This window comes from Mesoplodon mirus, assembly GCF_964341445.2.
Source record: "Mesoplodon mirus genome assembly, chromosome: 4".
Taxonomy (NCBI): Eukaryota; Metazoa; Chordata; class Mammalia; order Artiodactyla; family Ziphiidae; genus Mesoplodon; species Mesoplodon mirus.
In genome coordinates, this window is record NC_138979.1 from 7,544,011 (window position 1) to 7,565,161 (window position 21,151).

At 43.9% G+C, this 21,151-nt stretch overlaps 1 protein-coding gene and 1 long non-coding RNA gene across 2 annotated transcripts in view; one reads left to right on the forward strand and one right to left on the reverse strand.

The window, feature by feature from the left end:
• The window catches only part of FAM107B (family with sequence similarity 107 member B), a gene marked incomplete at its 5' end in the record, with an annotated part of 222,425 nt that overhangs the window by 45,974 nt on the left and 155,300 nt on the right, over positions 1–21,151 (forward strand). The gene's annotated exons all lie outside the window — the stretch shown is intronic.
• LOC309802584 lies at positions 13,430–19,367 on the reverse strand. Its single transcript, XR_014293835.1, has 4 exons — positions 19,255–19,367; positions 19,003–19,145; positions 18,699–18,800; positions 13,430–15,696 (listed from the first exon to the last, which is right to left on the reverse strand). It is a non-coding gene; the product is annotated as an uncharacterized lncRNA (long non-coding RNA).

The following is a 21,151-nucleotide window of genomic DNA, read 5'->3' on the forward strand; positions in this document are numbered from 1 at the left end:
AACTTCCAATGATGGTATTAGGAGGTGGGGCCTTTGGAAGGTAATTAGGTCATAAGAGTGGAGTCCTCACGATGGGATTAGTGCCCTTACAAGAAGAGACGTGAGGGGAGAGCTCGCTCTTCCTCTCCCCCTGACCACCCTCATCCGCCACCCCACCCCCCACCTTGCTTCTCTCTGTGCCACATGAGGATATACTGAGAAATGGCCGTCTGCAAACCAGGAAGCAGGTCCTCCAGGCACTGGATCTGTGGGCACCTTGATCTTGGACTTTCCAGCCAAGATCAAGAAGTACATGTGTGAAGTAATATCTGTTGTTTAAGCCACCCAGTCTACGCCATATTTGTTATAGTAGCCCAAACTAAGACAGGAGCATTGATTGAACATAAAATCCAGAGTAAAAGATAATCTGTGGTTCGTAAGTCTGGCCTTTTGAGGAGTAAATCTCATTTTTTTCTCCTTCTTCCTCTCTCTCTCTTCCTTTTCTTTGAGAGACCCCTAAGCACCTCTAATTTCAAGTAGATTCTGGCCTCTAGAAAACCCAGACAAGCTTCATCACCCAGCCCAATTAGCTGGTTCCTAGTTCTCCTCAGGATGCTGCTGAGGGTCTGAGAGTCGCAATTCTCCTGCAAGGCTTGTGGGTTTACACACACAAAGGCCCACCCAAAGGCACATGGCCCTCAGGTGCCGTCTCTCTTCCCTCTGTAGGGCTGGGTTTATTTTCACAGAAATCTAAATCATATGTTTCCGTTTCACTGACACCAAATTCATTAGCAATGTTGTTTCCTTGCAACCATTTGAAGTTATGAGAGCCTAATGGATTTATCCCACAAGTGTTTATTTTTGTGCTTTCATTCTCAAACATGCTTCATTTTCTCATAGCTATGACCCTGGGGCAGAAGAGACGGGGATCTGTGTGTGTTTAAGGCCCGGGACTCCTCTGCCCTTCAGATGTGGATGAGCTTCCATTGTCTTGTCTCCTTCTTATAACCTTCTTCCTGCTCCTGGTCCTCACTGTGACTGGGTTCCTGAGAATTTGTATGAAGACTGTGTGAGGGCTGATTTTTCCTTCTGGGAAGGTCCTGGTCTAAACTTCACTCTCCTCCTGAAAATGAAATGTGAGCACATACTCCAGGTAATTTCTAGAGCTGATCCAAACAATTCACAGTGGAGCTGGTGTTCCAAGTCACGCTAGTAGATAAACTATCTGAATATATGGGATATCTGCAAAGCTAGGCCAGCACCTCTCTAAGAGCCCATGAGGCCAGGGACCAGATCTTATTAACCTTTATGCTCTACTAGGTCCAAGCAGTGCCTGGCATATTATGGCACTTGATGTTTAAAGAATAAGCAGATGACGATGACTACTCAGTAGTTAAGAGAGATCCATACAAACATATATGACTATGAATACATATTCATGTGTTTATACATGTTAATCTCTCAAATTAACATGGCCTGATAAGCCCACGTTCTAAAATGAATCAAGGTGGATTTTTTTTTCACTATTTAGGAAAATAAAAGGACTTTCTCCCCCTGTAATGCAGCTATGGTCTGAATGTTTGTGTTCCCCCCAAATTCATATGTTGAAAACCTAACCCCCAAGGTGACAGTATTAGGAGGTGGGGCCTTTGGGGGTGATTACCTCGTGGGAGTGGAGCCCCCATGAATGGATTAGTGCCCTTATAAAAGAGACGCCAGAGAATTAGCTTGCTCCTTCCTCCACGTGAGGACACAACATGAAATCTGCAACCGGAAGATGGCCCTCCTCTGACCCTGACCATGCTGGCACCCTGATCTCAGACTTCAAGCCTCCAGACTGTGAGAAATAAATTTCTGTTGTTTATAAGCCACCCAATCTGCTGTATTTTGTTACAGCAGCCCAAACAGACTAAGCAAAGTGCTTAGCATAAAAACAACCTTAATTATCTAAGTATGCAGGGTTTGTCAAAGTGAGAAAAGCTGAAGTAGTTAGAGTGATGCTATCCCGGAAACAAACACGAAACTTTCAGAAGTTTAACACAGTTGCATTTTGTTTCTCACTCACCTAACAGTACAGGCAGGTGAAGAGGTCAGCGGGGTAGCTTCCTGCCTACAACTGTTCAGGAACCCAGGTGATGGAGGTTTTGCCACCTTTGACTTCCTGGGGGTTACCTATATTCCAGCCGAGAAGGAAAAAAGAGCATGGAGGAGCCCCACAAAGTTTTCTGAGCAGCCCAGGAAGTGGCATCACTTTTATGGAAGCTCCAGTAGTGAGCTCGGTCACATGGTGGCATCCAGATGCAAAAGTATCATCCCTGGCCCAGTAGTCACTTGCCAGCGACAGCTCTACTTAGGGAAAGGGAGTGCGAATTTGGGGGGACAACTATCTCTGACACAAAAGCCAAGAAAAGTTCAGCCCAAACTCCCCAAAGGGATGGCAAGGCAGGTCCACACATCTAGTGTTAGGAACTCATGAGAGACAAGGGCTTGGGAATGGATTGTCGCCAGAGACACACCTCCCTCCCCTCAGGAACCCCAGCCTCACAAACACTGTGAAGCAACAGGGAGCACAGGAATCCATCTTTGGGGGAGGGGGGTGTACATGTGTGGGAGAAACTGTTCCCTCTGGGATATGAAGTGTCTCTTCCATTAAATGTTTCTATTTAATAACATTGAGAAGCACTATCCATAGGGTATTTCTTTTTCTTTTATTTCTAGGAAATGTTTGTTTTGTTTTTGAAGCTAGTGAAAATGCAGAGGATAAAGTTAAACTGCTATAGGCCTGAATTTTCAAAATGACTTTCAATGATTCTCCCTGTATCTAAATTGATTTTTAAACCCACAGACTCAGATCTGGTTGATTATTTGATAGAAAGTGGAAACCAGTGGTGGTGGCTGCCATGGTGGGTATTCAACTACCAGAAACTCCCTAAGTGGGTTATTCTGCTCCCTAAGTGGGTTATTCTTCTTCATACCCAAGTGTCAAATAGCCTGTGGAGGATGCAGTAGAGACACAGAGCTCATAGGCAGCTAAGTCTGTTAATAATAATGATGATGATTCAAATAGTGATAGGAGCTGACTTTTACTGTGCATTTGCCAAGCATCACGCACTAACTTAAGTACTTTACAGAGACGGGCTATTTGTATCTTCCTAAGTTAAGTACGTAAGATCATTTTACAGAAAGGGAAATTAAGGTACAGAGAGATTAAGTGATTTGCTCCAGGTTACACAGCTAAGACAGCATGACCTCCTTCCTCATCCACTTCCCACAAATGATTGAGAAAGGCACACTAACGCCCATTGCTGTGGGATAACAGGAAGAAAAGGCTCAAGCAATAACAGACATCTGGCAGTAATAAAATATAGATTTTGTTTTACCACATTACATTTTTCTCTGCTTGCTTTTAAAATTTCACTACCATGTATGCTTTATATATTATAGAACATCCTAAATGCCTTTAGAAGCAACTTAACTGCTTTTTCTTTGTTTTTTTTTTTTAATCAATTTGAGGGAATGAGATACTGGGAATAGATCAAGTGGTAGCTGTTTGCTGTCATTTTCATGGAAATAAAAGAAGAAATTCATTTAGAGCAATAGGAACTAAAAGGTTAGGGTGGGGCACAAGAGTATGTTCCTTTAATGATTAAAAACACTCAATGAATTAGGAATAGAAGGCAGCTTTATCAACCCAATAAAGAGCACTATGAAAAACTCACAGCTAACATACTTAATGGTGAGTGATTGAGAGCTTTTGCCCTAAGATCAGGAATAAGACAAGGATGTCTGCTCTTGCCACTTCTATTAAACACTGTACTAGTGGTTTAGTCAAGACAACTAGGCCAGAAAAAGAAATAAAAGGCATCTAGGGCCTCCCTGGTGGCGCAGTGGTTGAGAGTCCGCCTGCCGATGCAGGGGATACGGGTTCGTGCCCCGGTCTGGGAGGATCCCATATGCCGCAGAGCAGCTGGGCCCGTGAGCCACGGCCGCTGGGCCTGCGCATCCGGAGCCTGTGCTCCGCAACGGGAGAGGCCACAGCAGTGAGAGGCCCGCATACCGCAAAAAGAAAAAAAAAAAAAAAAAAAAGGCATCTAGATTGGAAAGAAAAGTAAAACTATCTCTATTTGCAGATGACATGATATTGTATATAGAAAAACCTAAGGAATCCATTGAAAAACTGTTGAAACTAATGAACAAGTTCAGCAAGGTTTCAGGATACAAGACAAATATGTAAAAATAATTGTATTTGTATAAACTAGTAATCAACACTCAAAAATGAAAGTAAGAAAACAATTCCATTTACAATAGCATCAAAAAGAATAAAATACTTGGGAATAAATTTAACAAAAGAGGTGCAAACTTGTACACTGAAAATTATAACGTATCATTGAAAGAAATTTAAAAAGACCTAAATAAATGGAAACACATCCCAGGTTCATGGATTGGAAGATTTAACATTGTTAAGATGGCAATACTTCCCACACTGGTCTACGGATTCAATTCAATGTTTATCAAAATCCCAGCCACCTTTTTTGCAGTTTAAAACAAACTGATCTTATAATTTACATGGAAATGAAAGGGACCCAGAACAACCAAAACAACCTTAAAAAAAAATGGTTGAATGACTCACAATTCCTGATTTCAAAACTTACCATAAGTCTACAGTAATCAAGACAGGGCAGTACTGGCATAAGACAGATATATACATCTACAAAGTTGAAGTGAGAGTTTAGAAACAAATCCTTACATTTATAGCCAATTGATTTTTTTTAATATCTTTATTGGAGTATAATTGCTTTACAATGGTGTGTTAGCTTCTGCTGTATAACAAAGTGAATCAGCTATACATATACATATATCCTTCCTCTTGTGTCTCCCTCCCACCCTCCCTATCCCACCCCTCTAGGTGGTCACAAAGCACTGAGCTGATCTCCCTGTGCTATGCAGCTGCTTCCCACTAGCTATCTATCTTACATTTGGTAGTATATATTAGTCCATGCCACTCTCTCACTTCATCCCAGCTTACCCTCCCCCACCCCATGTCCTCAAGTCCATTCTCTACATCTGCGCCATTATTCCTGTCCTGCCCCTAGGTTCTTCATAACCATTTTTTTTTAAGATTCCATATATATGTGTTAGCATACGGTATTTATTTTTCTCCTTCTGACTTACTTCACTTTGTATGACAGACTCTAGGTCCATCTACCTCACTACAAATAACTCAATTTCATTTCTTTTTATGGCTGAGTAACATTCCATTGTATATATGTGCCACATCTTCTTTATCCATTCGTATGTCGATGGACACTTCGGTTGCTTCCATGTCCTGTAGCCAATTGATTTTTGACTAAGATTCCACAAAAATTCAATGGAGAAGAATAGTTGTTTTAACAAATGGTGCTGGGACAACTAGATAGTCACATGCAAAAGGATGAAGTTGGACCCCTACCTCACACCATATACAAAAACTAATCCAAAATGGATCAACAACCTAAATGTAAGAGCTAAGATTATAAAACTCTTAGAAGAAAGCAAAAGAGTAAATTTTCATGGCTTTGAATAAAGCAATGCCTTCTTAGATAGAACACCAAAATTACAAGCAATAAAAAAATAAATTGGACATTATCCAAATTAAAAACTTTTATGGTTCAAAAGCCTCCATGAAGAGATTGAAAAAACAACCCACAGAATGGAAGAAAATATAATATTTGCAAACTATATATCTGATAAGGAACTTGCATCCAGAAGATATAAAGAACTCTTGCAGCACATACCCAGAAAAAACCATAATTCCAAAAGATACATGCACCCCAGTGTTCATTGCAGCACTATTTACAATAGTCAGGACATGGAAGCAACCTAAATGTCCATCAACAGAGGAATGGATAAAGAAGATGTAGTACATACATACAATGGAATATTATTCATCCATAAGAAGGAACGAAGTTGTGCCATATGCAGAGACATGGATGGACCTAGAGACTGTTATACAGAGTGAAGTAAGTCAGAAAGAGAAAAACAAATATCATATATTAATGCATATATGTGGAACCTAGAAAAATGGTACAGATGAACCTATTTGCAAAGCAGAAATAGAGACAGATGTAGAGAACAAAACTATGGACACCAAGGGGGGAAAAGGGAGGTGGGATGAATTGGCAGATTGGGATTGACATATATACACTACTATGTATAAAACAGATAACTAATGAGAACCTACTGTATAGCACAGGGAATCCTACTCAGTGCTCTGCGGTGACCTAAATGGGGAGGAAATCCAAAAAGGAGGGGATATATGTATACATATAGCTGATTCATTTTGCTGTGCAGCAGAAACTAACACAACGTTGTACGGCAGCTATACTTCGATTAAAAAGTAATAAAAAAAGAACCCTTGCAACTTAACAATACCAAGACAAATAAACCAGTTTTAAAGCGGGCCAAGGATTTGACTGAATATTTCTCCAAAGAAGACGTATGAATGTCCAAGAAGCAAATGAAAGATGCTTAATATATCAGTCAGTAGGAAGTGCAAATCAAAACCACAATATCACTTCACAACCATTAGGATGGCTGTAATTAAAAAGACAGACAGGGGCTTCCCTGGTGGCGCAGTGGTTGAGAGTCTGCCTGCCGATACAGGGGTTCGTGCCCCGGTCTGGGAAGATCCCACATGCCGCGGAGCAGCTGGGCCTGTGAACCATGGCTGCTGGGCCTGCGCGTCCGGAGCCTGTACTCTGCAACGGGAGAGGCCACAGCAGTGAGAGGCCCGCGTACCGCAAAAAAAAAAAAAAAAAAAAAAAAAGACAGACAATAACAAATATTAATGCAGATGTGGAGAAACTGGAACCCCCCATGGTTGCTGGTGAGAATGTTAAACAGTTGCAGCTCCTTTGAAAACAGGGTGGTAGTTCCTCAAAATGTTAAACATAGATTTACCATATGACTTGGCAATTCTGTTCCTAGATATTTCTGTACAAAAGTTGTACATGAATGTTTGCAGCAGCATTATTCATAACAGCCCGAAAGTGGAAACAACCCAAATGTCCACCTGATGAGTAGATAAACAATATGTGGTATATCCACATGATGGTCTGTGATTTGGCAATAAAAAGGAGTGAAGTACTGATACGTGCTACAACATGGATGGGCTTTGAAAACCTGATGCCAAGTAAAAGAAGCTGGTCACCAAGAAATGTGTAAAAGAGGCAAATCAACAAAGACAGAAAGTAGATTAGTGTTTGCTGGGAGTTGGAGGGAGGGAGGAATGGGAAGTGACTGCTCATGGGCACGGGGTTTCTTTCTGGGGTGATGAAAATGTTCTGCAATTAGCAGTGATGTTTGCACAACTTTACACTGAAGACCACTGATTGTACACTTAAAAAATAAAATTAAAAAAGTATTTCCTTTGAAACTATTAGATATTCCACAGGGGAGGGGAAAAGGGGGTGCAAACAGCATTTGCTAATGAATTCTACATCCTTTGCATTATTCTCTTCCTTAAAATAGTTGCCCGAGGACTTCTCAGATTTCTTTAAGACAAGACAACGGTGTCTGGTAGCATTCTTAGGGAATCATTTCATTTGCTATTATTTTTCCCTACTTCCCAAGTGGCCCTTCAGGTGACTGATGAATTGGACCTGATGGGGCCCCAAAACTTTTAAAGTTTACTTGAAAAAAACCCCATCTTTTTACTGGGAACAGGAGTCCCAGTTGGAGGGTGTTCTGGCACAGACAGGGGATCACCCACCTACTAGATAAACCATAGCTATGAAATTGACAGCAATTGAATCACCTAGACTGGTTATTTCATTTTGCAGAAAAGGAAACCAAAGTCCAAAGAGGCTGTGACTTGCCCACCATTACCTGGCTGGCTGGAGGAAGTGCCCCACCCGGGCCCAGGTTTCCTTCTCCCAGGTGAAGGCATTCCCCGTACCCCACTCTCTCTGTAGAGAGGGACCAAACACTGGGGACCCAGTGAGGAAAACAACCCACACCATGATTTCAGCAGATAGAATTTAACACAGAGGACTGGTGACAAAGGTATAAGAAGAGCTGAAAAGCCCACAGGGCAGGGCAAGGCGACCCAGAGATTAGCAATGGCTGGAAGCAGCTACCCGCCTTGGGGCCACACGGACAGAGGACAGAGGTGGGAGCCAGGGCCACCAGCAGGCAGTGAGCCCGGGGAGGAGGAGGCGCTTGCTCGTGGGGAACTGGAACCACAGGGGAGATGCGGCCACTGTTGGGAATGCTGCCGGAAGCAGAGAGGAAGGGGGAATAGGTCCTCTGGCTTCTCCCCTCCTCCCCACCTTTCACCCGCTCTGGTGACTCCTACTGACCTTGTCCAGCAGGAAGCCAGTGAGCCAAGAGGCCTGGGAAACGCAGTGCACGGGGGACCAGAAGAGAACAGATCTGAGAGCAAATACGCCACGACGTGTACGGGTTTCTCGGAGGAAATTACTAACATTTTAAAATCTTTCATTCTCCACAAAATACTTACATTAATTAAAACAACAAGAATGAATTTCTTGTAGATTCTCAAGAGTGGGGAAAAGCATCACTGAAGGCAAAGTATTATTATGCTGTATTAGGACATTAACAAACACATTTTAATTTAGTTTAAAAATCTTGATCCCTTCCCTGAGGACAGGCTAATGAAGTAGGTCAGGATTCTTATTTTAGAGGCAAGAAAAATAGGGCTAAGGGAGAAGGTGTCCCTGGCTGAACTCTGAGGCCCAAGGCCCAGGCCTGAGTGTGTCACTGGGGCAGGCTTTGTCCAGTGAGCCCCAAATCAGAGGGCCACGGAGCCTGCCCTGACACCATCATCTGACTGCGAAGCCTCATCCCCTCCTACCACTGGCCGGTAAGGTGATGGGAACAGCCCTGGACTCCGAGAAGATCTGAACTCTGATCTTAGCTCTGCACAAACCAGTACTATGTCTGGAAGCCACTTCATCTTTTTCAGTCTCTGTTTCCTTATCTGTAGACAAACTGGGAACAAATGTTTTGATTCTTCCCATCTCTTAAGGTGGTTGAGGATCAAGACCATACTGGCTGTGCAAAGAGGGGAGGCATCCACAAACCTAAGTCAGCATTACCAATACCGTGCTTTATCTATCATGATAACAGGAACCAACATTGCCCCCAAAAGCTGTCCTGCTTTCCCGTGTCCCTTGTGCATTTCACAAAAGCCAGGTAGGTTATAAATTGAGATGCACTTTGTATTGGGTGGGCCAAAAAGTGCATTTGGTTTCTAAGTAAAAATAAAAGACACATTTTTCATTTTCACCAAGAACTTTATTGAACAACATATTTACCCTTTTGTTCCACTACCTTCTGCCATTTTTCAGGCAACTTCGTAATTCCAACTTCCCAAAACCTTTTATCTTTTTGAGCAAAGAACTGTTCCAGGTGCCTTTTACAGTCTTCCAGGGAATTGAAATTTTTTTCCATTAAGAGAATTTTGTAAATACCTAAATAAATGCAAATCTGAAGGTGCAATGTCTGGTGAATATGGCCGATGAATTAGAACTTCCCAGCCAAGGTGTAACAGTTTTTCCGGGTCATCAAAGAAACATGTGGTCTTGAGTTATCCTAATGGAAGATTATGCATTTTCTGTTGACTAATTCTGGACACTTTTCATCAAGTGCTGCTTTCAGTTGGTCTAACTGGGAGCAGTGCTTGTTGGAATTAATCGTTTCACTTTCTGGAAGGAGCTGGTAAGAGAGGACTCCCTTCCAATCCCACCATATACACAACATCACCTTCTTTAGATGAAGACCGGCCTTTGGTGTGGTTGGTGGTGGTTCATTTCACTTGCCCCACGATCTCTTCTGTTCCACATTGTTGTACAGTATCCACTTTTCATCGCCCGTCACAATATGTTTTAAAAACGCAACGTTTTCATTACGTTTAAGTAGAGAATCACATGTGGAAATATGGTCAAGAAGGTTTTTTTCGCTTATGTGGAACCCAAACATCAAAGCAATTCACATAACCAGTTGGTGCAAGTGATGTTCAACGCTTGATTTGGATATTTTGAGCATGCCAGCTATCTCCAGCGTGGTATAACGTTGATTGTTCTCAGTTAATGTCTCGATTTGATCGCTGTTAACTTCAACTGGTCTAGCTGACTATGGAGCATTGTCCAGCGAGAAATCTCCAGCATGAAACCATTTTTGATGTGTTCGATCAGTCACAGCACCTTCTCCATACACTGCACAAGTCTTTTTTTGCGTTTCGGTGGCATTCTTACCTTTCTTGAAATAATAAAGCGTAATATGCTGAAAATGTTGTTTTTTCTTCCACCTTCACTATTAAAATGGCTACACAAAAAATCACCAATTTTGATAAGTCTTTTTTTAAATGCACGCTGATATGACAGCTGTCACATACAATCTAACAAAGTTGTTTCGAACGAAGTTAAAGACAACTAAGTGCTACTTACAGCCATCGTACGGAAGAAACCGAATGAACCTTTTGGCCAACCCAATACATTGAGGGGCAGATGGAGAACCAGTCGGGTCTGCGTTTACCCAATAAGAAGCTAGTCTTATTGGGGGAGTTCTGACTTAAGGATGGTTGAGGCTTTCTTCTTGCCACTCACTAAATCATGCCGTTACAAAACCTGTGAGGTTGCAGAGTCAAACATACTTCTCCTAGATTTGGGCAAAACCTCCCCAAAACTAAAAACCAAAGAATGACCTTTCAGTAGCATAAAAGTTTCCTCCAAATCCATAAAACTCACATGCTAAAAGATGTCTCCGGGGTTTAAGCAGAATACCCATGATTATTCAGAAATAACAGAGTACTGCATTCCAATTGTTTAGCTGTCCATTACTGAGGGTGTCCAGGGGGGGGATTTTGCTGTTTTTCTGAGTTCTGCTTTGGGACTTAGCCAGGATTTCACTGCAGATCACATCCTTTGCATTTTACCCAAAGACATTTCAATACTAATAATAACAACTGTGATTTATTTGGCACCTACCATATACAAGTCACTTTTAACCATTTATTCTCAACTTAAAAACAAAACCTGCGTAGTGGCAATATCACACCCATTTTACAGGACAGGAGACTGAGGAGAGGCATATGATTTGCTTGAGGAGGAGCCAAGATTCAAGCCCAGGACCCCCTGACATCAGAATCTGTGTTCTTTCCACCCCACCCACCACTGCCCAACACCACTGTGAGTCATCTCACTGCTGTTAACCCTTGCTAGCTCCTTCTCCCTGAGCCTGACTTAGTGACCACTTCTAGCAAATAGAATGTGATGGAAGGGTGCTTCCGAAAAGCACTGCAACTTCCTCCTTGCTCCCTCTCAGATCACTTGCTCTGGGGGGAGCAGGCTGCCATGTCATGAGGATACTCAAGCAGCCCTATGCGAGTCCACATGACAAGGAACAGCCAGCAAGGAACTGCCCCGTGAGGGAGCCATCTTGGAAGCGACTCTGCAGCCCAGTCAAGCCCAAGGTGACCACAGTCCCGGCCAACATCTTGACCACAACCTGGGACAGACCCCACGCCAGAACCATTCAGCTAAGTACTGGGTGACCTGCAAACACTGTGTGCGATGCTAAAACGCTATTGTTGTTTTAAGGCACTAAACTCTGGGGGTAATTTGGTACACAGTGATAGATAACTAATACAATCTCCTAAACCAATCTTCTAAGTTTCTCATATTTTTCTATCCTACTGAACTTTCCCTGGCTTTTTATTTTCTGAGAGATTTCCTTGATTGTATCTCCAGCCTCTTTTAATTTCAGCTGTCATAGTTGTAATTTCTGAAAGTCTTTCTTGAGCTCTGATTGTTTCTTTTTTGCACATCATCTGCTGCTGTTTTAAGGGGTCTTCTCTTTTCTCTCTGAAGATGTTAGTGACTTTTTTGATATTTTCCCCCACTCTTTGTATTGTCTCTGATTCTCCTGAGTCTCTTTTTTCTCCTGTTTCTCTCTCGTGTTGGAAGTTGTCCTCAAACATCTGCTGAGCCTTGCTTTATATATATATATATATATATATATATATATATATATATATATATATATATATATATATATATATATTTCTTTATTTGACTGCATTGGGTCTTAGTTGTGGCGTGTGGGCTTAGTTGTCCCATGGCATGTGGGATCTTAGCTCCCTGACCAGAGATCGAACCCACATCTCCTGCATTGGAAGGCGGATTCTTAACCACTGGACCTTCAGGGAAGTCCCAGCCTTGCTTCTTGTTTGTATTCAGGAAAGAAGCAGTAGAAAGGGTGCTGGAAACTCTAGGAACTCTCTTTGTGAGGTCTGGAGTTTGCCAATTAGTGACAGCACGACAAGACAACGGCTGGACCACAGCTCTTTATTGTAAACACCCTGACATCGATATTTAATGCTCTTCCTCTGGTTTAGGTCTAAGACGGGTCCTCCAACCCACCTTGAAGGTAACCTGGCTGTATGGTAAAGGCAGTGGTTTGACTATTTAACCCAGCACTACTCAGAGAGCCAAGAAACATAGCTCATTTCCCATCAGATCCAATCCTGCATCTCTGGCCTCCAACACTACTGTAGGAAGAAAATGAAAATTCTCCGTTTTTTTTTCCAGGTTGCATAGTAGTCCCATTCAGGTCAGTTTCTTTGGATACACGTTCCAGTTTTCAGGCCTCCTCCCCCAGCGCCTTCCTGAGACTGAGTCTGGATTTCCTGGAGGAGGGCAGGGGGTGCTGGTTCAAGGCTTTGGATCCCCGTGCTGCCGTCCGTGCCCTCACTGTCCTCTAATGAAGACTGGCAGGTCTGGATTTGTCCTGGGCCTGCTGTCCCTGCTGAGGTGCCACCGTCTCTTATGGCCTTTTGAGCCATTCTGTGGCTCCAACTACTGGGCTTCATGGCCCAGCCATTTGCCTCTTGGCTTAAGATCGCAGCACCCTGTCACCAGTGTGACCTGAGCCGAGGCCATCGGCCCACCAAGTCTCTGAGGCACGCGGAAACCTGTAGAGTCCTGGAGCAAACAGACTGCAGGGGTCGAGGAACATGGCCTTGGGGACACTCAACAGTCCCCTCCCACCACCAGCTCTCAGCTAGCAGCACTGCAGCCCCACGTGGGGCACAGCTGAATAAGAACCTTCTCCCCGATGCTTGCAGGAGCTCCCAGGCTGGGCAACCATGAACCCTGATGTTCTGCTCTTTCCATCCCATCCATTTAACGTGCTCTGTTCCAGGATTTCTGTGCAGAGTAGCGAAAACAGGACACAAGCCCCTGCCTAGTCTCCCATCTCAGTTCCCCACTCTCTTCCCCTCTCCCCCAGAAATGGCAAGAGATCTGCATTAACTTCTTGCAACTCAAAGACTCTCCCCGACTCCCACATTCCTCCAGCCCTCGGGGGCATCCCTCTCCCGTCTCCTTGGGGCCGAAATGGTGAACGATTACAGGGGGCTCTTTTTTTTTTTTTTTTTTTTTTTTTTTGCGGTACGCGGGCCTCTCACTGCTGTGGCCTCTCCCGTTGCGGAGCACAGGCTCCGGACGCGCAGGCTCATCGGCCATGGCTCACGGGCCCAGCCGCTCCGCGGCATGTGGGATCTTCCCGGACCGGGGCACGAACCCGTGTCCCCTGCATCGGCAGGTGGACTCTCAACCACTGCGCCACCAGGGAAGCCCCATTCGATGTGTTTTGACAAATATAAAGTGACAAGTATCTGTCAATACAGCATCACACAGAATAGCTTCACTGCCCTGAAAATGCCCTGTGCTGCACCCCTTCCTCTCTCTCTCTCCCTCCATCCCCCCGAACCCCTCCATAGTCTTGCCTTTTCCAGAATGTCATATAGTTGGAATCATACAGTATGTAGCTTTTCACATTGGCTTCTTTCCCTTAGCAACATGCATTTAAGGTTCCTCCATCCCTTTTCATGGCTTGGTAGCTCATTTCTTTTCATACCTGAATGACAGTCCATCTTATGTACTTGAATAATATTTTGGTGCGTGGATGTACCACAATTTATCCATTCGGCTACTGAAGCACATCTTGGTTGCTTCCAAGTTTTAGTAATTATGAATAAAGCTACCATAAACATTCACATGTAGCTTTCTGTGTAGATGTAAATTTTCACCTCATTTGGGTAAATGTCGAGGGGTGCAATTGCTGGAGAGCCTGCAAGAGTACGTTCAGTTTTATAAGAAACAGCCAAACCGTCTTCCAAAGTGTTTGTACCATTTTGCATTCCCACTAACAATGAATGAGAATTCCTGTTGCTCCACATCCTCGTCAGCATTTGTTGTTGTCAGTGTTTTGGATTTTGGCCATTCTGATAGGTGTGTGGTGGTATCTCATTGTTGTTTAATTTTCATTTCCTGATGACACAGGGTGCTAAGCATCTTTTCATATGCTATTTTGGCATCTGTGTATCTTCTTTAGTGACATTTCTTCTCAGATCTTTTGCCCATTTTTAAATTATGTTGTTTGTTTCCTTCCTGTTGAGTTTTAGAAGTTCTGGATACTAGCCCTTTATCAGATACATGTTTTGCAAATATTTTCTCCCAGGCTAGTGCTTGTCTTTTCATTCTCTTAACAGTGTCTTTTGCAGACCAGATATTTTTAATTTCAGTGAAGTCCAACTTACCAATTTTTTCCTTCAGACGTCCTGCCAGGGTTGCGATCCAGCACCCAAAGAAAAGAGTAAATATGGCCTGGCTGCATATTTATTTTACCACTGGTCTCAAAGGCTGTTACCCTGGGAAATTCAGCTTCATGGATCATGAAGTAAGTGGAAAACATGCTATCGTATCCGCACCACAGATCTCTGTCTGAAACGCACACCAAGTCATGAGAAAGGGAAATGGCCAGTCTGGGTTCAGTCCTCCTAAGGTGGAGAGACTGGGCAGTCATACGAAGTGACAGCAAGATGGGAGATGGAAGGGAGACTGAATAGAGCACCCGGGCTGGAACGTTTGTCAGTAATGCTGGGGGCTGAGGGCTCTGCCATTTACAGCCATTAACACACTCTGTGTCCTCCAAAGCCCGGTGAGAATTTGTATCCTCTTTTTCTCATAAGCTTGCTCTCTCTTCCACAAGCTGGGATTCACCAAGAGACTGATGACTTCTTTTTTTTGGCCACACCACGTGGCATGCGGGATCTTAGTTCCTCGACCAAGGATCAAACCCACATCCCCTGCAATGGAAGCACAGAGTCTTAACCACTGGACCGCCAGGGAAGTCCCCAGGACTTCTTTTAAAATTACTTAAAAAAAAATTCCAATATGTATGAATATTTCACTGTTATGATCGAGTGGGGGTAGGGAGCCACATCTATGGATGTCAAAAGTAAAATGACTTTAACAGAATGAAGAATGAAAAAGAAAAGGCGAATAAATACTTGGGCCCTCCTAATTACGGCCCTAACGTGGGTCCCTCATCTATGCCAGCTGCCACGGCTCACGGAGGGGAGGGGAGTCTTTGTGAGGCCAGGGTGACCTGAGTTCCAACAGTGGCCCATGCAGAGCACAGTCCTGGGAGCAGAACTTTGTCCTCTGCAGGAATGCATTCACCTCTCTTCCATCTTGGCGACACCCTTCTGGTGACCATCATTCCTTTGGTCCTGGTGACTTGGTGCTGAGTAGAAATCTCTGGAAGGTAACTGGAAGCACAAGCTCTCCGAGCTGCCAAGTGTGATGATCACCTGGCCCAGAGGACCAGTCTGTCTCTGTGTCCTTGAAGAGAATCTCATTGTGGGATAAACTGGGGGGAAGCAGATGAAAGGTGGTTGTGAGAGCTTATGAACTCGCTTAAGAGGTGGCTGTGATAGAGCCAGGACCAGACCATTTCAAATCATCTTTACTCTCTCTCTTTTTAAATTTTTCTTAAATGGAAGTGTAGTTGTTTTACAGTGTTGCGTATCTTTCCTCTCTTTTAGTGTGTTTAAATAAACTAACACAAAATTTACCATTTAAACCATTCTTATGTGTACAGTTCAGTAAGTGCATTCAGTAAGTTCTGCCCCCTTAACTGCCATCCATCTCCAGAACTTTTTCTTCATCCTACAACTGAAACTCTATACCCATTAAACACCAACTCCCCATTTCCCCCCAAAACCCAACCCCTGGAAACCACCGTTCCACTTTGTCTCTATGAATTTGACTACTCTAGGTACTTCATATAAATAGAATCATACAGTGTTTGCCCTTTTGTGTCTGGCTTATTGCACTCAGCATAATGTTTTCAAGGTTCATCCATGTTGCAGCATCCATCAGAATTTCATTCCTTTTAAAGGCTGAGTAATATTCCATTGTATGGATATATCACAGTTTGTTTATCCATTCATCCGCTACTGGACATTTAGCTATTGTGAATGCTGCTGCAATGAAAATGGGTATACAAATACCTATTCAAGTCCCTGCTTTCAGCTCTTCTGGGTGTGTACCTAGGAGTGGAATTGCTGGGTCATACAGTTATTCTGCACTTAGCTTTCTGAGGAACCACCATGTTTTCCACAGCAGCTGCACCATTTTACACGAGCACCAGCAATGCACAAGGGTTCCAATTCTTTACATCCATGCCAACACTTGTTTTTCTGTTTGCCTTTTGATAATACCCACCCCAGTGGTATGAACTGGCATCTCACTTTGGTTCGATTTGCATTTCCCTAATGATTAACAATGCTGAGCATCTTTTCATGTGCAGATTGGCCATCTGTATATCTATCTGGAGAAATGTCTATTCAAGTTCTTTGCCCGTTTTTGAATTGGGTTGTTAGTTTTTGTTGTTGTCATTGAGTTGCAGTTCTTCATATATTCTGGATATTAATCTCTCAGATATATAGGATTTGTAAATATTTTGTCCCATATGGGTTGTACTCTGTTTTGATCCCACCTCAGATATGTCCAGTTTAATTTTTAACCACCCAACTGGACCAGGTGCCCCCTCTATTTTATTCCTGATTTTGTCAGGGACTTGTCTCTGGGTAGACCCACCTTTCTGAGGCTGGGCTCTAACCTCTCAACATTTTTAGAGTAAAGAGTAGAAAATCATTTGCTAGTGGATGTTCCTATGACTTCGAGCACCTTGTTAGCTCTCAGTTCCAACCTGTTCCTTTTTATTTGGATGATTCCTTTATCGTATTTATTTTACATAACAATTTACCCAAAACTTTACTATTAGCCTCTTAGGACAGTTAGAAATTTAGGAAAAAATAAAGTGATTGGATTTATCGTGCTAAGCCTTAAAATCTCTATTACTTGATGCAGGAAGGTGGATGTCATTCAATTATTTAACATTCTGTGAGGATGTACATGTAGGCCATGTGGATGTGCGCTCTCTGAGCAGAGAAAGTTGGCTCCTACTGTCTATGAAATGGGAATCATGATTGCTGCTTTTCTCAAAACTACACAAAAATGCCAGGGGTTTACTTAGCACCAGCTGGGAAAAGAACCCAGATTTCTGCCCAAGCATTTTAGCATTTCCTCTCTCTTTTCCTCTCCCCCTATAAAAAACTTTTATTAAAACCATCATGATTGGTTCTCTGCTCAACCATTTCTGACGCTACTACCCCTGGAAACAAACAGAAATTGTAGTCTACCATGCTCCCCTGACCATAAATGGCAACCTTAAAAAAAAATAAAAATAAAAATCGAGGCAGCGTTTCTGGAAAAAGCAGACTTTAAGACCAAACTTGACATCATGCCCTCCTGTGAGTGTGAAAACTGGAACCATTTCCTTACTGACTGCTAAAGCAGGGTCAGCAACTGCATTTCATTGTAACTTAAGGAAGACTTAGAAATGGGTCAGTGTCATTTTTAAAAGGCGAATTTTTGTTTTGTGGTTTGTTCAAACTCAGAAAGATCTAAACCTGACTCTGCTATGGAAGAGCTGGCCTTCCCCAGCTGGAAGACCATCAAATGCATGGCTTTTTGTAGGGTTTTTTAAAAGATAACGAATGCGATTATTAAGTTAAAGCCTTTACGAAAAGGATCAACACCATTACAACCGAGAGTTAATTCAATCACATCTAGCCTAGGAAAAATGCTGAGCACAAGACAGATGTTTAGACATACACATACATACTACATTGTGTATATACATATAATATTGTGTATATACACAAACAAATCATGTATTTCTTTGTTCCTTAAGAATATTTCATTAAATGCACTCGTTTGGGCTTCCCTGGTGGTGCAGTGGTTGAGAGTCTGCCTGCCGATGCAGGGGACACGGGTTCGTGCCCCGGTCCGGGAAGATCCCACATGCCGCGGAGTGGCTGGGCCCGTGAGCCATGGCCGCTGAGCCTGCGCGTCCAGAGCCTGTGCTCTGCGGCAGGGGAGGCCACAGCAGTGAGAGGTCCGCGTACAGCCAAAAAAAAAAAAAAAAAAAGCACTTGTTTGTGGAACAAATTATCATAATTTCTGCATTTCCTTTTCAGTGTATTTCCTATTCTTCTGTTGAAAAGAATACATAGAATTTTTAATTCTGTGGTATTTTTTACTGGTGGGCTGTTAATTGCCAACAGCAGGAAGCCAGGTCTCTAGAAATCTGTTTTAAAGCTTTGAGAATGTTGTGACAATTGTTTTAATTATATTCTGTTTGCTAAGAAGTACCTCAGAAAGGAGCTGCTACACTGCTCGACTCAAAAGGCCACCAGAGGGATAAGTTTGCAACGGGCTCGCTTCTCAAAGGTCACCACTACGACACCACACAAATACCTCTTCCCTTGTCCTTTTGGTTGGGGGGAAAAAAAAAATCCTTGCCTGGGGCCAGCCGTGCCTTCTGCCTGGTTTCCCTTTCCTGATGTGTAATCCGAGCGGATGCCCTGGATGCCTTCTTTCCGTTCCCACGTGGGATGATTCTGTCTGTGAGAGAGACAGGAAACTATGATTGGAGCTGTTTGTGACCATTTAAACGGGAGGGCTCGGCCCGGCACTGGCCTTTTTAAAAGTTAAGTTTGTTAGAGAGCCTTTCATGAGATCAGCATGATGTCAGGGAACATGAGGTTAAATTAGCACATTAAAGAATAACAGAAGTAGCTGACAGTCAGATGAACTCAAGGCTTACTTCCATAAGACATCAACGGAGACAGGAGTTTTCCAAGGCAAACATGACTGGGTTTCTCGGCTGGGTCTTGTCTGGCACCAACGTGAAGCTCTTGATGGTTTAGAGCAGCGGTCCGCAACCTTTCTGGCACCAGAGACCGGTTTCTGGAAGACAATGTTTCCACAGAGTGGGGGGGGGGGGTTGCTTCAGGCTGCAATGCCAGCGATGGGGAGCTGGGGAGAGGCAGATGAAGCTTCGCTCCCCGCCGCTTACCTCCAGCTGTGCAGCCTAGTTCCCTACAGAACGCGGACCACTGGCCCGGGGGCCGGGGACCCCTGGTTCAGAGCACTCAAGTGGCCACGCTTGCGGTGAGGCAGGACGGGGGTGCGTGCGTGCGCGCGCGCGCCTGCGTGCGTGCGTGCATCTGTGCGCGTGCGCCCCACGTGTCAGCCACAGTCCTGGCGCTTCCCTGTAACCAGATGAAGCTTATTAGCGATCACGGCTTAAACTGTGCTCACCCCAGGGTCATTTCTCCCCTCTTGCTTGCAGCATCCAAGTGATCCGCTCGGCCTTGAGTTCCTCCCGGGCTGGTGCGATTTCAAATAATTTGGGCTGTCAGAGCTGCCAGTGGAAAGTGGAGGTTATTTAGTCTGTTTCAACATCTGGGAAGGAGCTCGTCATTGTTTACATTGTTTACTGCATGCCCTAGGCACTGCAGCCGATTACGCATCATGGATCCTGCTCAGGAAGCAGAGATAAACCCAGGCTGGATTTCTCAGCTTCTACTCCCATCCCTGTTTTTATTGTCATTTCAGAATCAGGACATTAATCTTTTATGGTATCTCGTCTGATATCGGCGCTAATTACTCTCCCTACATTAAATTCCCTGCAAACACTGAAATGCCCCCAAGGCTTCCATATGGAAGAAAGCCACCCACTCCATTTTTCTTGAGTTCTGAAAGTTACAAGTTGGGGAGCCAGGGACTCTCCCCCTCATCTCCCAAGGTGCTTAGAAGATGCCAGGCTTAATGGCCATTTATTGTGACAGTGCTTGCCTCCTGCTTCATAAATCGCCCCAGGAAATGGCTCGCCTTCAAAGAATAGTCTTTCCACTGGGGATTGTTTCTCACCCCTTTGTTGATGCTCTCCTGGATTTTGCTTGACGCCGTTTAGTGAGCTACTCTGTGCATCACAATCGTTGTTACTGCTTTTGCTGCTGTTGTTCCAAAGGACTCCTCACTGTCCTCCCTGCTCACAGGCTCTCCACACGCCCATCCAGTCTGCACCGTTTCCAGACTAATCTTCCCGATGGGCAATCTTTTTGCTCCAATACAGGCTTCCCACACCCTTGCGAATTAAGTAAAAAGCCTTAGCCTTACGATGACACTCAAACACCGTACCATGGGTTTCAGCCTACTTCCCCCTCCCCTACAAACGTCCTCTCTGGGACCAAACCTGTGTCTTATTATTCTCATCGCACACATACTTTCCCTGCCTTTCCTCGTACTGTCTCTTTAGTCTAGAACTACGAACGCCTTCCTCCCATCTCTTCCTGCCCACAGTATGCCCAGTTTCCACACTCCAAATCAAACCTATTTCCTTCATCAAGATTTTCTTAGTCCCTCAAAGAGATGTGGTCGTATCCTTCTCAGAACCTCCACAGCATGTGCTCCTGCCACGTTCAGGGTGATCAAATCTACTGGGACCACTGGGGAGTGTGTTATGGTAAATACAGGCAGACACAGACTGATGGATAGTTTGAATTCCAGTTGATAAAAGGCTTAAGACATCAATCAGCTCCCTGTGATGTAACTTACCACAGCTGGATTGAGTTGCTAGATTTCTCCAAAACAACAGAGGGCCCCCAGGAAGACTGGCTACCTCAAGGTGAATCTTGTATAGCTCTTCATAGCCCCCACGTGCGTTGAATGATCTCTCCGCGTGGTTTCTAGCTCTAAGACCTATAACTCTATGAACAACTTCTATTTGTTACTGCTCATAAAAGTCACGGGCCAATGTTTTATTTTCACCTGGCACATAAAGATGAGAGAGGTTAATTGAATAACCTAGGCTCGTGCAGCAAGGCAACACTTGTTCTCAAACCAGACTTGAGGTATTTGGAGCTCAGAGTCCCACTGCCTCCCCTTCTTTTGTTGATCAATTACGTACA